Source organism: Plectropomus leopardus, chromosome 19 (genome assembly GCF_008729295.1).
Source record: "Plectropomus leopardus isolate mb chromosome 19, YSFRI_Pleo_2.0, whole genome shotgun sequence".
NCBI lineage: Eukaryota > Metazoa > Chordata > Actinopteri > Perciformes > Serranidae > Plectropomus > Plectropomus leopardus.
Genome location: NC_056481.1, coordinates 3,107,566 through 3,122,366, shown reverse-complemented (window position 1 = coordinate 3,122,366; position 14,801 = coordinate 3,107,566).

Sequence of the window (14,801 nt, the reverse complement as noted above, 5' to 3'; positions counted from 1 at the left end):
TGTAAGAAAAATAGACGTGATGATCTGAAGTGTGTGTGAACCCTCCTCCCAAACATTTCAGCCACACATAACAAGATGAAAATAAAAAACACTCTCTGAGCAGACATTGCTACTTTAATTAATACATATATATTGCGCCCCGCCCCCTTGTTTTTTTTAACCCTTCGAAAGCTGAACAATTTGGTTTGATTTTTTTTTTTTCAAAAGCATGGGAAGAAGGCAATGAGCAACAAAAGAAGAAACAGCCCAAAAATTAGCAAGAAATTAGTCAAAAGTACAAGAAAGTTATTTAAAATACATTTAAAAAAAAACAAAAAGTAAAAAAAGAGAGAAGGAAACGACCTGAAAAGGTTCTTAAAAATTATAATAGTTCTATAACAAAATTTAAATAATTCTGAGAATAATAAATATTGTTTTTCCTAAGCTTTTTTTCCTCTCTTTCCTCGACATTTTCCCCAAATTTATTTAAATTATTTTTTCAATCTACTATTTTCAGTAAATTTGTGAAACACTGTTGCCTTTCCCCCCATGTTTCCGAATGAAAATTGCACTGATGTGTTAATGGTTTATTGGTTAAATTGTGAAAGGCGTTCAAAAGCATCACAAGAAAAGTGACTGAACGTTGCAACTCAAGACTTCACCTTAAATATTTTTTTTAAAAAAAGTTACAACCTCCCATCTCTGCTTACAAAATCTGACAAAACTACACTATATGCCCAGAAGCATATCAACACATTCAATAACAATACTTTGTGTACTTTTGAAGCTGTTTTCATGGTGTGGTGACATTTAGCTGTCCACAAACTTTTGACCATGTTGTTTTATATCTATATTTAGTCGGCCCGTTATAGTAATGTCACTGTTTCGTTGCTTTGTGTTCTTGGCAGTTTTTGAATAATTCATTGGAACATATGGAGTAAAATCATAGTTCCTCCTTTAGCTGCTGGAGTATTTGATGATGATTTTATACGACAGATATTAAGTTTAAAGGTTTTCTTTAAGGGAGACAGAAAATAAATAAGTGAGTGACATATGTGAGCTATGATTTATCTGAAACCTCTAAGAGCCTGAACACATCAGAAAAAGGAGCTGCTCTCTCTCACTCCACTGAAATATTAAACAGAAGTATAGAAGCAAAAACCCTCTTTTTACTCTCATTTTCTCTCCATATGAACATACTTTTTGACCTAACATCCATAAAACTACAGCTTAGCCCTGATTTATTGAGGGTTTTGACACACAGTGTTGTGTTTATGACCAAATCCAAGCAGAAGTTATGGTTAAAGCTACAATGGCTGTAAAAATACACCTGTGTTACAGTTTTAAATCACGAAAAGCAGCTACAAAAAAGCCATTCTGAGATTCCTATTTTCTCGAAAAAAAAATTCTACAGAGAATAAATACTAAATATTTCCCTGTATAGCATAAAAGACAGAAAAAATTTAAATTGCAGTCTGAGGAGAAATCGTGTCACATACTGGAATGTCATATCTTCCTAGTAAAGTCCTTGAAACTCTCAAAAATATACACTATAATTTGTTTCTGTCACTTAAATCTTCTGCATCTTGGGTGAAAGATTGTGATGCTAAAAAAGCTATTCACATGGATTTTCTCTGGTATTTTGTTATTTATCAAAACCTGTTTTTATATCTGTAAATAGCATAATGTAATTTCATAACGGTGACGAATTTTACCACCAGAAATTCATATTCGGCTTCCAGGTAGCATGTAAACACTGGCATGCAGATACCACGAGCTCTCGCCGTTCTCTGTCGAGTGCGTTTACATGAACGCGCCTCCCACAATAGGAGCTACAGGCTACAACAACGCTAAAAACATGATAACGCCAGTGATGTTTTTCAAAACAACTTTGCAGGTCGGGGCTTCAGGACACTTGAATTACTTGCTTCAACTGTTTGGAAGATGAGTGCCTTGCTTTTCCCTGTGCTTCCAGCATTTTTATTGTGGACTAAAACTTTACCCAACTTTCCATCGGCATGAGAGTGAGTAGATAACATAGACTGTACAGAATGAAACGACGCGCTCCCACTTACCCCCACTATGCTTAAGTGAGGTTAAATATCCAGGATACAGGCGCTGTTCCCGCCACTACACCTGTTCAACCGATCGTGAGCCGCTCCATTGAATGTGAGCACATGGATTGGCTGTCAGAGCTGTCAATCATGGTGGAAAATCCCCTTTTTGTATAATTTAATAACAAATTAAAATCGAACTTATCATAAAAACAAACACTTGAACAATCATCAGGGCGATAAGAACTTCCTTCCATGACAGAAACCATCTTTGGGAAAATTTATTTGAGTGTACTCTGAGTTTTTAGTTTGGCTTCGGGCAGGCTTTATAACATATACTGCAGACAGACACTAGGGGGCGATCGAGATTAAAAAGCTACACTATGTCATGTTGTCCATCTTTATATAAAGTCTATGGTAGATAATGACTGAACTTTAATTTTTGGGTGAACTATCCCTAAGGGTTAAACACTGTTGCTCCAGGTTTCAGAGGGTTAAGACTCATTCCTGGGGTGCTCTATTGAAAGTAAAATTAACCAAAACTGACATTCCCAATCAATATATAGTCAAAGTTATGACGATACAATTCAGGCTGTAAAATGATGGAATTTTCTTCAGCACAGCACACACGTAACTCGTATTTCTGCACTTTCTCTCTGATCTGCCTATAAATTAGTCGCTTTGCCTGTTTATCGGTGTCTCTGACATCAGGGTGACTGGCCATGAGATACCGGGTCTCTCTCTGATATTTACAACCAACGATAAACCTCGAACCTCACAACTATAACTTTCTCTCCTCTCATCCAAAACGGCCTTCGGAGACTCAACAGACCCTCAAATCAAAGTTTTAGTGAGTTGAGAAGTTTTAAACTGGCTCAGAGTCGGAAATTATATCAGTCAGGTCCTCTAAGAAGACAGGAGACGGATCAGTGGAGCTCACAGCTAAAGCAGCTTATGTTTACTTATATTAATACCTTGAAGAGTTTGGAGATGTTTGACAATGACAGGGGATTCATTATTTCAAGTCTCGACAAAAAGGCAACAGTCTCCCCTCTGTGTGTGCGAGTGTACGAGGTGAAACAGGTGACGAGCAGCGATCAGCTCATTTCTGCAGACTGCACCACCAGGCCGGCTTTTAACCAAACGGCAGCGTCAGCACTCAGCGGCAGATGAGGTTTTTTCTAAAGAGGCTTTCAGCAGCCAGCAGAGAAACAACAACATCGTGACCGCTGTTCTATTTCAGACAAATAACGTTAAGGACAATCAAATTAAAAGATTATGTTTATTGCGACCTTTGAGGGTGAACTTGAGCATCCTGCAGAGACAAACAATGCACTCATTGATCAATGGGGTTTTAAAGATAAACTAATTGCTGTGTCAAGTGGAGAATCAACACTGGATCTCCTCTTTTCCTAAAAGTGTCTTTCACTCACAACTGTCCGTCTCCACTTATATCGGCCAAGAATATAAAGATGTCTATTTTGATTCATGGCAACAACTAATCGATTAACAATTAACTGTTTAAAGATATAATATGCATCTTTCTCAAATCAAAATGGACCAATGTTATATATTTGGTTGAGTTGTGAACTTAAGTGCAAACAATGTGCCACTGAAACCCATTCAAACTGTAATTATTGATCCCACAGCCATCAATTCATAAAAATATGCATTGTATTATTTCTGGGTGTCTTTCTAGGCCTTTGACTTGTAATTTGTAATTTTTTTTACTATTTTCCACCTAATATCATTTTAACCATATTTGGCATATGAAGAAAATACATGCTATGTCAAAAAAGTGTACTGTCACAATCAAAGTTGCTGCAAATCACTGACATATCCAAGGTTATAATAATAAAAAAAATCTGCTTTGCATGAAGAATATTGGAAATGATTCTCTCTCTTTTTAACAGCTTTTCTTATTTCCACAAGACATTTTTCTCTAAAATCATTTTCTAAATAGACTATTTTTTTAGAATTTGTTTTTTTATTTCGTCTCACTGTCGAAACCAAGTCATTATGTATTTGACCATTTCTTTTGCTTTATGTTTTTTTATTGTCTGTAATTATTACTTTTTTTCTGTCTGTTTCTGTATAATAATTTCTCTATTTCCTTTTTTACATGTTCGAAATAAATAAATAAATCAAATCGAGTTGCTCATTGTCTTTTCAGCCATGTTTTCAAAAAAAGTCAAATCAATCTGCTCAATTTTCAGTAACCTGAATCGTTAGGGGTTTGAAAGGGTTAAAGCAACGGGTTTTTACACAAATCAAAAATATTAAGAGATGCATTACTGAGTGATTTATGTAACTCTACTCCTCCATTAAACTTGGAATCAGATAAACTGTGATATCACTTGCTGCTGGACGCTTAGCGGGGCATTGTGGGCTATCAAGCGTCGGGAAAATCAATTACTGGCATCGAAATGTTACCAAACAGCCAAGACTGAAGCCTGTGTATCCCCATACTCATACCGCACCGCTTCTGAGTGACCAGCACGACAAAACGTGAAGGCGTTTCAGCATGTAACGAGGAGAAAGCGCCTCTACAACAGATTTCATTAATCACACAGGATCCAGGCCACTGCAAAGCGTTCCATCTGCACCACAGCCAACATACAGAAAAAGCCTCACAGATTGAAGCATCTAGCAGCAGACGACTGCTCATTATACATACACACGGCAGGATTGTAAAATGCTAATGCTCGCCATCATCACACAAGCTCGCTCCTATCCAAATGCTAAAAGGCCTTTTTCATTGCCAGCGCTCTCACCTCCTAAATACTCCCACTACCACACCTCCGAAACGTATTCCTGGCCTTCTGCCATGGATATTATGAGCTGAAAATCCACCATATAGCTCCTGATTACAGCTACACTGACTTTACAGCAAAAAGGCAACCAAATGATGACAAAAAGACAGAGGCAGCGGGCTATAGTGAGAGGGAGCAAAGAGTGAGAGAGTGTAGGAAGAAATAAAAACAGACGCGTGGGAAGGAGACAAAAACAGTAATTCAAGACCGCTCTGGTCACTAATGCTGTTTTCTCAGCACCATTAACAGCGCGGGAACACAACGAGGAATGACCATCTCTGTCTGTCAATAAGAACTTATGGGAACCAAAACATTGTTAGTGCTAACCACTTTGTTATCACAGCTCTCACACAGGCCATCAAGGCGTCTGCGTGTGTCCCGCTGCCTACAACACAACCTTTTATCTTCTAACTAACGCAAAAGCCTGCTGACGCTCTGTATTTTTATTATTGTCAATACATTTCATAAGAAAAACAAACCAACAACCTGAGATATCTTCTTCCTCTATGCCATAGCGCTCCATTGTTGTCAAAAACACGTCAGTGAGGCACAATGCTGACCAGGATGACATGCTCCTTCCACACCATGAACACACACTGCAGTTTATTTAAACCATAGCTCACAGAGGCCGTGATGTATGTTCACTCAGGGCCAGCAGCCCCCTTTACTGTGATATAATCCCAATAGATCACAGGCAGGAGTGAGCTATTGCTTTTATAAAATATTTACCAAGTATGGTTATATGAACATTATAGACACTGTTGTTTTATTGTTTTATGCACACAACTTGCAGCCCCCCAGCCAAATCTGGCCCCCAATTGGGTGCTGAATAGCCCCTGGGCTCCTGTCATTTTGCAAAATTGCCCCCCAAGCAAAGCAAGTTGAGTATCACTGATCTGGTGACAATACCAGCTCAAAGGGAGAATTATTCGGGGCTGTTTGGCGTTCATGGGGCAGGCCGAGCATTTGGGGAACTGGCCTCTTCACTGAGCATTGTTCTTACAAAGAAAGAGGCCATAACTGTACATCTGAAGATATATACTGAACAAAAATTTAAATGCAACACTTTGTTTTGGATCTCATTTTTCACGGGTCTGAAAAATACTTTTTTATGCACTAAATAGATATATTTCTCTCAAATTTTCATCACAAACTATTAAAATCCATGTCAGTGAGCACTTCTGCATTTTAGATAATCTATCCACCAGACAGGTGATTACATGGCATCATTACTTACAGGTGTGTCTTGGGATGGTCAAAATAAAAATGTGATGTGATCGCTAAAATGTGATGTTTGATCACAGCACAATGACACAGATGCAACTCCAGCAAAACTTGGAAACATCTGTGGCGTTGTGTTGTGTACTCACATTATAGAGCGGCATTTCATTGTCACCCTCCCAAAACACACCTGTGACGTAATGATGCAGTTTAAAAAGCATATTGATATGCCACACCACCTCAGGTGGAGGGTTTAGTTTGGTAAAGGGCTGACTAACAAGGATTTTAACAAATTTGTTACTAAAATTTGACAGAAAAACAACCTTTACGTATTTGTGGCCTGTTCTTAAAGATTTATGCCCCCAGTTGGGGCCAGACAAGGCAGGAAAGGCAGAAAGTATCGAGGGACAGACAGACACATTGTTGGATTTGGTCTTTGACCTTCAACTTTTTCACTCTTGTCATACTCTCTACACAGCAGTTTGAGCTTGACCAGCCGAAATAGTGACATTGATCCTGATTGTCTCAGCATTAAAGAGTTAAAGCAGCATAAAGTTTAACATCTGCAGTGTAACAAACACTCACAGTCTGAGCGCAGCTGATTCCACAGAGACGCTCTGACAAACAGCCCTGCAGACGTGATGGAGTAGATGTGTGTTTCTGTGTGTGTTTTACTTCTCTCCAGGAAAGGTGAGAAGAATGGAGTCTTTTTTCTACCCCCACCATCCCGTCACACGAACCCAGAGCCCGAGTCTAGACTGAGCCCCAGATGGGGGATTCATAAACTGCAACAAATGAAGACAAAACGCTTCCAGCTGCCCTTGGCGGTCGGCTGGGAATGGATCTGCGGTAAGGCTCACATATAGGGGGACGTTTGACAGGGTCCTACTCTGGTGTCCTGCAGCTCTGTCCTCTGTGAGCTGCAGAAAAGACTCTTTCCCTGCAGTGTCATTTATCATCAGGAGCATTAGCATACAGCAAGATCTGATCCTGTCAAATACTCAACAGTTTCTTCACAGAGCACAAATGCAGCTGCAGCAATCGTTATTGATCAATCTGCTGATAGTTTTCTCAATTGATTGTTTGGACTGTATAATGTCAGCAAATTGTGAAAATGCACATCACGTTTGACCAACTTTACCGTCACAGAAGAGCGAACCAGAACACATTAACGTTCAAGAAGCCGAAACCAGTCAATTTAAACTGATTATAAAAACTATTAATTGTGTAATTGTTCCAGCTATAAATGTCATCTATATCAAATATAGATGGATGGACAAATTTGTGCTGCAACCAGTCAATGTTTTCTTAAAAGAAATACACAAATTATTAATCATATATCAAAATTATTGCAGATTAATTTTCTATCAATAAAAAAAATCCTTTAATTGTTCCATTTTTAGATTAATGTAAAAACTAGAAAAGTCTATGGATTTTACATGTGTAAAATCAAAAAAGTCAAGGAATTTAAATCATGTAAAATCTAGAAAAATATTTGGATTTTACTCAGCTGGTGTAAAATCTAGAAAAGTCTAAAAATCTTGCTTTTGTTACATCTATGAGGGTCTATGGATTTTACTTGTTTAAAATCTAGAAAAGTCAATGACTTAAATCATGTAAAATCTAGAAAAGTCTATGGATTTCACTTTTGCAAGATCTAGAAAAGTCAAAGTTTAAAATCATGTAAAATCTTGAAAAATTTGACTCAGCTTGTGTAAAATCTAAAAAAAAGTCTATACATTTTCACTTTTGTAAAATCTATAAGGGTCTATGGATTTTACTTGAGCTAAGTCTAGAAAAGTCTATGATTTCTACTACTGTAAAATCTAAAAACAAAGTCATGGATTTTACTTGTGTATAATATAGAAAACCCTATTGATTTTCCTCAGCCTGTGTAAAATATCGATGGATGGAAGTTATTGTGTTTATGTTGACTGCTTTAGATTAAAAAACAACTGCAGTGAGATATCTCTATCTGTTTCATTCAAGGTGAAATGTCATTATTTGAGGCAAAAGCAGCCATTGTTTATGTTTCTGAGGACATATCCAGAATCACCTTTAGAAAATCGCAGGCCTGCATTCACCTGTGTGTCTCCTGTGCTCAGGTGCAGACAAACTTATCTACAATCCTCTCACGTACACACTCACCTAATAGATAAAACACTCCAGCGCCAACTTTTCCTGCCAAGGGCGAAACTTCTCCGCGGCTCTGCGGGGCTGTGCGGTGAATGGCACGCACAGATGCGACAGTGACAGCGGTGTGTTTGTGAGGTGTGTGACCTTTCTCTCCGGCGGCTCTGCGTCCTACAGGTCCGGCTGCATGTGTCACTGATGCAGTGCACTCTCTCCAACAGTACGTGGCTCAACTTATGCACTTAATACCGCATGCATGGGAGGCAGCGACAGAAAACGCACCGAGCTGAAAACGCGCCAGTCATTCCTTCACTAACACGAAGGCGGCTGGATGCAGAAAGGTGTGTACTCACCAGAAAATGTGATGTTATCTGTGGAGCAGCAGCAGCAGCAGCAGCAGCAGTGTTTGTCTCCCGGAGATGATGAGATGCTGCAGATGAGACACTGCGGTCCACATTTACCCTCAGATCCGTGTGTGAGTGTCGTGTGAAGGGTATGAAACTGGGAGGAAGGGGGCGGTCTGTTTGTCGTCAGGTGGAAACAGACGTGATGCTGAGAAAATGGACAGATCCTCGTCGGTGTTCAGCTCACAGACATCTCAACTCTTCCTCACTCTCTCTCTCTCTTCGTCTTCTCCATCCAGCTCCTCTCCTCTCCCTCCCCACCGGGCTGGGCATGCCCAGTCTCTGCCTCCTCCTCATGGGCACATCTTCATTACCTGCAAGTTTAATAAGTCAGCCTCAGTGGTGGTACGTTTACTTAACCCTTTAAAATCTAAGAAAACTGGATTAATTTCTTTCAAAACCATAGGAACAGGGCAATGAGCAGCAAAAATTATCAAGGAATTAATTAATGCAACACTTTGTTATTGTTTTGGATCCCATTAATTAATTTTATTAAAATAAAATTTAAAAAAAACTACAAGAGCATTATTTGAAAATTAGCTAAATAAATAATAATAAATAAGAAAATAAAAAAAGGTACAAGACTTGAACAAGTGCCTAAACTATTATAAACAAATAAATATTCCAAATCTATGAATTTCTTTTTTTCCCCAACAATCCATTTATTAAGTTTTAAAAATTAAACAACAAATATATCTCTATATACATCTATCTATCTATCTATCTATCTATATATATACATATGCACACACATAAATACATACGAAACACAGCTTGCGTGAGTGTCTACAAAAAATCTATGAATTTCTGGCAATTTGTGAAACATTTCTTACCATGTTGTTCATTGCCTTTTTTTTCTCCATGATTTTGAAAGAAACCCAACCAATCTGTTTGAGGTTCAAAGGGTTAAATACTTGTGGAAGGCATTTGAACACAGCACAAGGACATTGATATCAGTCACTTATGGTATATTTCAGTGCTGATACTTTTGTAGTTTTACATGAGTGTGATTTTGAATGCAGGACTTTTGGCTATTTGAACACTGCAGTGTTGCTGTTTTCACTTGACTGTTTTAACCTCAAGTGGTGAAGCTGAAAAAAAATACAACAACAATTAGCAAGAACTTGAAAACAAGGTAAACCAAACTCCAGCTAATAAGTGTAACATGTAAGGTTTTGGAGAAAGACCGAGAGAAATGGGAAGTGTCCACTTTGAAACTGAACAAAGAATTGAAAGAAAAATGTCTCATAGTACAGAAGAAGTGAGTTAAACTTCAAAAGAACTGCAGAAAGTGAGCATTTACTGAAATAATTAACATTTGCAGTAAAACATTGCTTTAACTTTGTTTGCAGGCTACTCAGTAAAGAAAATCACTTGTGGTTTCCAAAACAATATTTTTAAAGATTTATGTTTGTGACAAGATTGTGTTGCATCATGATTTACTTTTATAATACAGTGTCTACAGCAATAATAATAGTAAGTAATAATGACACTGATGATTTCCACAGGGAAATAAATACATTCCTTCCTTATGTGATTAAAGTTATGCTGAGACACCTTGAGATGTCCACGAGTTTCCTCACATCGTCCTCTGGAGTGTAAACGCCTGCTGTTGTTTATAATGAACTCATCTTCATATTGCAGTGACCTGAATATTAATAAAGACAGAAGACACTCTGAGGGAATGACTGAGCTACACAGGGACAAAATACAGTGACTAATGCTAAATATTCAGTCAAAATGGAGTTAAAAAAAATTACAACACTAGTTTCACTATGTAAGAATTATTATGCCATAAAATGTGAACAATGTGTAGTTTTTGAGGGACAAAAAAGTGTAAAATTTGATTTAAGGCTAGCTGGTGAATTAGCTAAATCTGAAGTACTCACTTTTTTCATGTTTTGATGCTCCATCCTCTCAAAAGTGAGGTTTATTCTACCACAATAAAATTTATACAAATCATAATAGAGAAAAACACTAGATAAACTTGTCCTGCTAAAAAAAACTAAGTAGCCTATTTTAGCAGACAAGGCTAGCAATAACTGCCGACTCATCAGCTTCTCATGAAATTAGCAAAAGCTAATTTTGATGCTAACATCTCATATCTTATAAATGGAATTTGCCCTACCACAATAAAACTAATACAAACCAAAATAAATAAAACAACACTATTAAACCTACCAAAACTAACTAGCCTGGTGTAGTAGAGAAGGCTAGCAATAACTGCTGACTCATCAGCTTCTGAAGAAATTAGCTGAAGCTAATTTAACCACTTTTGTTTGTTTCATGAAATTTTAAAATCAACAACTAATAAAAACCAAAATGAAAAAAATCCACTATATAAATTTGTCCTACTAAAAATAAACTAGCCTAGTTTAGCAGAGAAGGCTAGCAATAACTGCTGAATCAGCAGCCTCTGATTAAATCCAAGCTAGCTATGGCTAGCTGCTAAGATACCCTTAGCCGAAGCTAAATTAACCACTTTAATTCTCGTTTCCTGAAATTTTTTAAACGATTTTGATACTCTAGAGTCTTATAAATGTAGTTTGCTCTATCACAGTTAAAACTAATAAACAAAAATGAAAAAACTATATAAACTTATCCTACTAAAAACTAACTAGCCTAGTTTAGCAGAGAAGGCTAGCAACAATAACTGCTGAATCAGCAGCCTCTGATTAAATCCAAGCTAACTGTAGCTGCTATAGCTGCTGGAGTTGCCACCCGTCCCGTTTTTCCCAGAATCGTTCTCTTAATAAAAATAAAAATCTCTCCCGGGACACAATTTGTCCCGTTTTTTGGGGAAAATGCAATAATCTCATTTGATTTCCTTCGCTCTGTAGCCTAGAAATGTCCCCCGTGTTTCTGCGGCTATTTAAAATTGTCTCTGTTTACTTCCCGTCTATGCGTACGTCACACGCGTGCGCACTAGCGCTCAAAGCGGCTCAAGTAGCGAGGGAAACTTGACCGAAGAGAGACAGCAAAGCTGAGTTTTCACCAACTTTTGGCGTCTCCTTTTGAAATGGGAGGAGAGACGACTGACGAGGAAGGAGATGGAGCAAATATATGCAAGCCACCACGAAAAACACGATATACTAGTTACGATCCTGACTGGGCGACACTGTCATTGCAGCCATTGCAACTTTTATGACCAAAAAGTTTCCCCGGAAGAAGCTGACCAGTGCGTACCGTGGAGTGAAACACGGCCACGGCTACTTATCAGCGGATTGTGGCAATAAAGTAAGTGCGAAGATCTTTAATGATTCTGTTAATGCCACAAAAATGTCATGTGCAACAACAAAAAGTGAGGCTTTGGTTCAAAATGTCCTAGCTGCTTGCAGCCAGGAGCATTTAGCCACAGATCTGCAAGATGTCCTATGTCCAAATTTTTTGTCCATTTGGCGGGTCTGAACTGGTAATAGTGGCCGAGTCCTCCGCCCCAAACATTTGGTCAGTGTCCCTTTTTTCACAAATCCAGGTGGCAACCCTAATAGCTGCTAAGGTAGCTTTAGCTGAAGCTAATTTAACCACTTTTATTCTCCTTTCCTGAACATTTCGAAAACCAATTTTGAAGCTTTAACATCTTTGAAATTGAGTTTATGATATCACATCGATACATTAACTAAAACTAATCAGGATAATATTGAAAAATAAGAAGTTGTAGCAGATAAGCTAAAGCTAGCTCACCTAGCCTAGCAGAGAAGCCTACATGCTCCCCGGAAACATCGTATTTTCCACATGTATGAGTTTTGAGCACATGGACAGTCCTCCAGAGTTGTAATTATGTTATTAAATACATCTATTAGCTGTAGCAAGCAAGTAAACTTTTAACTATAAGCACGCCAGGAGAGTATGCTAATATTAATAATGACGTTAACTTAACTAGCTAAAACAGGGAGTTTAGAAGCATAAAGCTAGTTAATTAAGCAAATATTAGCAATTTTATAATAATTTAAGCTTATAAATTAATTAAAATGTCAACTACATACCTGATGATCAGTCTATATTCTTCGCTCTGCCACTGAAGCACAAAGGAGCTCTGTGCTTCTAGTTTTTGGTAAAACATCAGCCACCATAAACAACCTTTGTACTTCTCGCCTCCATGTTTGTTGATTTTTTCTGACCAGAGCACTTGAATTTGTGTACTGTAAAACCAAAATTAATACCAAGAGCTATTATTTGCTTAAATTACTGAACTCAGCAGGCTTATATTTGAGATAGGCATCTATAACTTGCTCAGCAAAGATGGGAAATACAATAAAATTATTTATTTAACCCTTTGAAACCTGGATAAACATATTTTTTTGTGCTGCATTCAGATGCCTTTTACAAGCTATTTGACCCTTTGAAGATGGAGCAAAATTAGATTTATTTATTTTGAAAAATGGCCCACAAATTGCAAAAAAATTGATATAATTTATTAATTTATTTTTTTTAAAGAGGGCAGGAATAATGAAAAAATAAAAATAAAAAAAATAGAAAATAATGACTAGAAAACTTTATTTATAGTCATAATAATTTAATATTAAAAATGTGTTACAGAAAAAATTAAGACATTTAAAATGAAGACCTTTTTAATAACCCTTATCAGCACTTTTTTTGTTGGGTTTTGTTGCTGGTTTTTTTTTTCTTTTCAGGTAATTTTCTTTTTTTTGCTTATTTTGCGGCCATGTATTGTTAAGATGCTTGTTGCCTTCTCGCTATGTTTTTAAATTGAACAAAACCAATTTGCTCAAGTTTAAAAGGGTTCAGAGTAATATCTTAAAGAGTGTTTCATATTACTGAACTGAAGGGTATTTGTGTCTGTTCACAGTATGAACATAACAGCAACAGCAGCAGTTTTACACCTGTTGTGTTTCATAGCAGTGGGTGGAGAGAGAAACTGTGGTGAACACAGACAAATTAATACTTCAAATCTGAATCCTGACACTCGTGGAAGATATCCGCTACTTAATGCTTTTGAATCCTACCTTTAAATTTATTTCCTTGCCTCATCCAGAGGGATCATAGGAATTATAAGGAACACAACGGCTGTGATCTACATGCATTTCAAAGCAGTGTACAGTAAATTGGTGTGAACGCCTCGGGCAGGAAATGAGGCTGACGACTGAGACAAGCATGAACATGCAGCCATCAGTGCTGTGTAAAAGGGGAAGAGATGACAGAGGAATTACGTGAGCGCATTTCTCAACTGTCTGCTCTGCCCTAAACTGTGTTGTTGTAAAAAAACTTTAACCTTAATTAACCTTTCTTTAACCCTTTGAAACCTGGAGTGGCTTTCAGATCCCTTCTTGACTTCTTTAAAAAATGTGAAAAAAGGCAAAGATGTGGTATGAAATGCTTCCACAAATTTAGGAAAATAGTAGATTATATTGAAAAGGGTGGAGAAAAAATAATTGGTAAGCAAGGGAAAAATATATTTATTATTTTCATGATTACATATTCAAGATTTTAATATGTGTGTATTGTGTTTTATGTTGTTATAATTTTAAGCACTTTTCCAGTTAATTTCCTTGTTTGTATGTTGTTTTTTAAAGTTTCTTTTCTGTTTTATTTTGCTTGTTTTGACTAGTTTAGATCACACATATATTATATATGTATATTTAAACTTTTGTCACCTCATTGGCTTGGTAAGATTCTCTACAATTCAGTTAATTTTACTGATACTGTGAGCACCAAAGAAGATGGTATTACGAGCATAGTAAACGAGATTAGTGTATGTATAAAGGCTTTTTTAAATAAGGAAAATTTCTAGTGAACTATATTCATAATTATATATTAAAATTATTTTACAGAATTATTTTTTATTTTTTTTTTTTACATTTTTTTCCGTTGATTGTTTTTTTTTGTTGTTTTTTTTGGTTGCAATTGCTGTTTTTAACTTCCCTCTCTGTCTTTACATTTATTTATTTAATTGTTGTTGATTTTTTGGGCTAATTTCCAGGTAATTTTCTTGTGTTTTTCACAGATTTCTTGCCAATATCTGGGTCATTTCTGCTTTTGTTGCTCATTGCCTTTTCCCATGTTTTTAATAAAATAAAGCCAGTTTGCCAGGTTTTAAGGATTAAACAGACCTTTCTCTCTGCAGACAGCCGTCATGGTAGGAAAAGCACAGGTGTTAGTAATTCCTCTAATGATCTCTCTGTTCAGGCGTGTTCAAGTGAGAGTGACAGTGAGCAAACATGCGAGACAGCAGGAAC